This window comes from Nerophis lumbriciformis, unplaced genomic scaffold, assembly GCF_033978685.3.
Source record: "Nerophis lumbriciformis unplaced genomic scaffold, RoL_Nlum_v2.1 HiC_scaffold_281, whole genome shotgun sequence".
Classification (NCBI taxonomy): domain Eukaryota; kingdom Metazoa; phylum Chordata; class Actinopteri; order Syngnathiformes; family Syngnathidae; genus Nerophis; species Nerophis lumbriciformis.
Window position 1 is genome coordinate 18,919 of NW_027316717.1, and position 3,582 is coordinate 22,500.

The following is a 3,582-nucleotide window of genomic DNA, read 5'->3' on the forward strand; positions in this document are numbered from 1 at the left end:
TTAGTCAAATTCACGCCTTTTTTTTGGACTTCCAGCGAGGAGAGGGACAATTTTGCTTTCCTGACCCAGGTGGAGAACCATAGCACGTCGGCCTTCTTAAAGGGACATCCTCCTAGGCACTTAGTCAAATTTACGCCTTTTTTTTGGACTTCCAGCGAGGAGAGGGACTAATTTTGCTTTCCGTACCCGGGTGGAGAACCATAGCAGGTCAGCCTTCTTAAAGGGACATCCTCCTAGGCACTTAGTCAAATTTACTCCTTTTTTTTGGACTTCCAGCGAGGAGAGGGACTAATTTTGCTTTCCGTACCCGGGTGGAGAACCATAGCAGGTCAGCCTTCTTAAAGGGACATCCTCCTAGGCACTTAGTCAAATTCACGCCTTTTTTTTGGACTTCCAGCGAGGAGAGGGACTAATTTGGCGTTCCTGACCCAGGTGGAGAACCATAGCACGTCGGCCTTCTTAAAGGGAAATGCTCCTAGACACTTAGTCAAATTCACGCCTTTTTTTTTGGACTTCCAGCTAGGAGAGGGACTAATTTGGCGTTCCGTACCCAGGTAGAGAACCAAGGCACGTCGGCCTTCTTAAGGGGACATCCTCCTAGACACTTAGTCAAATTTACACCTTTTTTTTTTGGACTTCCAGCGAGGAGAGGGACTAATTATAGGGCCCCAAAAGAACTGGAAATAATGTGTTTAATTCAGGGTGCATTTGCAGCGAGTGTCCACCAGAGGGCTCCAATTCCCCAGCTATAGTCCTGGTACTCTAAAATGATGGCACTTAGTCAAATTTCCGCCTTTTTTTGATGACTTCCAACTAGGAGAGGGACTAATTTTGCTTTCCGTACCCGGGTGGAGAACCATAGCAGGTCGGCCTTCTTAAAGGGACATCCTCCTAGGCACTTAGTCAAATTTACACCTTTTTTTTTGGACTTCCAGCGAGGAGAGGGACTAATTTTGCTTTCCGTACCCGGGTGGAGAACCATAGCAGGTCAGCCTTCTTAAAGGGACATCCTCCTAGGCACTTAGTCAAATTCACGCCTTTTTTTTGGACTTCCAGCGAGGAGAGGGACAATTTTGCTTTCCTGACCCAGGTGGAGGACCATAGCACGTCGGCCTTCTTAAAGGGACATCCTCCTAGGCACTTAGTCAAATTTACACCTTTTTTTTTGGACTTCCAGCGAGGAGAGGGACTAATTTTGCTTTCCGTACCCGGGTGGAGAACCATAGCAGGTCAGCCTTCTTAAAGGGACATCCTCCTAGGCACTTAGTCAAATTTACTCCTTTTTTTTGGACTTCCAGCGAGGAGAGGGACTAATTTTGCTTTCCGTACCCAAGTGGAGAACCATAGCAGGTCAGCCTTCTTAAAGGGACATCCTCCTAGGCACTTAGTCAAATTTACGCCTTTTTTTTGGACTTCCAGCGAGGAGAGGGACAATTTTGCTTTCCGTACCCGGGTGGAGAACCATAGCACGTCGGCCTTCTTAAAGGGACATCCTCCTAGGCACTTAGTCAAATTTACACCTTTTTTTTTGGACTTCCAGCGAGGAGAGGGACAATTTTGCTTTCCTGACCCAGGTGGAGAACCATAGCACGTCGGCCTTCTTAAAGGGACATCCTCCTAGGCACTTAGTCAAATTCACGCCTTTTTTTTGGACTTCCAGCGAGGAGAGGGACTAATTTGGCGTTCCAGACCCAGGTGGAGAACCATAGCACGTCGGCCTTCTTAAAGGGACATCCTCCTAGGCACTTAGTCAAATTCACGCCTTTTTTTTGGACTTCCAGCGAGGAGAGGGACAATTTTGCTTTCCTGACCCAGGTGGAGAACCATAGCACGTCGGCCTTCTTAAAGGGACATCCTCCTAGGCACTTAGTCAAATTCACGCCTTTTTTTTGGACTTCCAGCGAGGAGAGGGACAATTTTGCTTTCCTGACCCAGGTGGAGAACCATAGCACGTCGGCCTTCTTAAAGGGAAATGCTCCTAGGCACTTAGTCAAATTCACGCCTTTTTTTTGGACTTCCAGCGAGGAGAGGGACAATTTTGCTTTCCTGACCCAGGTGGAGAACCATAGCACGTCGGCCTTCTTAAAGGGAAATGCTCCTAGGCACTTAGTCAAATTCACGCCTTTTTTTTGGACTTCCAGCGAGGAGAGGGACAATTTTGCTTTCCTGACCCAGGTGGAGAACCATAGCACGTCGGCCTTCTTAAAGGGAAATGCTCCTAGGCACTTAGTCAAATTCACGCCTTTTTTTTTGGACTTCCAGCGAGGAGAGGGACTAATTTGGCGTTCCAGACCCAGGTGGAGAACCATAGCACGTCGGCCTTCTTAAAGGGACATGCCCCTAGACACTTAGTCAAATTTACGCCTGAAAATAGGGCCCCAAAAGAACTGGAAATAATGTCTTTAATTCAGGGTGCATTTGCAGCGAGTGTCCACCAGAGGGCTCCAATTCCCCCACTATAGTCCTGGTACTCTAAAATGATGGCACTTAGTCAAATTTCCGCCTTTTTTTGATGACTTCCAACTAGGAGAGGGACTAATTTTGAGTTCCGGACCCGGGTGGAGAACCATAGCACGTCGGCCTTCTTAAAGGGACATCCTCCCAGGCACTTAGTCAAATTTCCGCCTTTTTTTGGACTTCCAGCGAGGAGAGGGACTAATTTGGCGTTCCAGACCCAGGTGGAGAACCATAGCACGTAGGCCTTCTTAAAGGGAAATGCTCCTAGGCACTTAGTCAAATTCACGCCTTTTTTTTGGACTTCCAGCGAGGAGAGGGACAATTTTGCTTTCCTGACCCAGGTGGAGAACCATAGCACGTCGGCCTTCTTAAAGGGACATCCTCCTAGGCACTTAGTCAAATTCACGCCTTTTTTTGGACTTCCAGCGAGGAGAGGGACTAATTTGGCGTTCCAGACCCAGGTGGAGAACCATAGCACGTCGGCCTTCTTTAAGGGACATCCTCCTAGGCACTTAGTCAAATTTACGCCTTTTTTTTGGACTTCCAGCGAGGAGAGGGACAATTTTGCTTTCCTGACCCAGGTGGAGAACCATAGCACGTCGGCCTTCTTAAAGGGAAATGCTCCTAGGCACTTAGTCAAATTCACGCCTTTTTTTTGGACTTCCAGCGAGGAGAGGGACAATTTTGCTTTCCTGACCCAGGTGGAGAACCATAGCACGTCGGCCTTCTTAAAGGGACATCCTCCTAGGCACTTAGTCAAATTCACGCCTTTTTTTGGACTTCCAGCGAGGAGAGGGACAATTTTGCTTTCCTGACCCAGGTGGAGAACCATAGCAGGTCGGCCTTCTTAAAGGGAAATGCTCCTAGACACTTAGTCAAATTTACCAAACTTTTCTATAGAGGCCTGGTACTCTAAAATGATGACACATAGACAAAAAACCAAACTTTTCTATAGAGGCCTGGTACTCTAAAATGATGACACATAGACAAAAAACCAAACTTTTCTATAGAGGCCTGGTACTCTAAAATAATGACACTTAGTCAAATTTCCGCCTTTTTTTGACTACTTCCAGCTAGGAGAGGGACTAATTTGGCGTTCCGTACCCAGGTGGAGAACCATAGCAC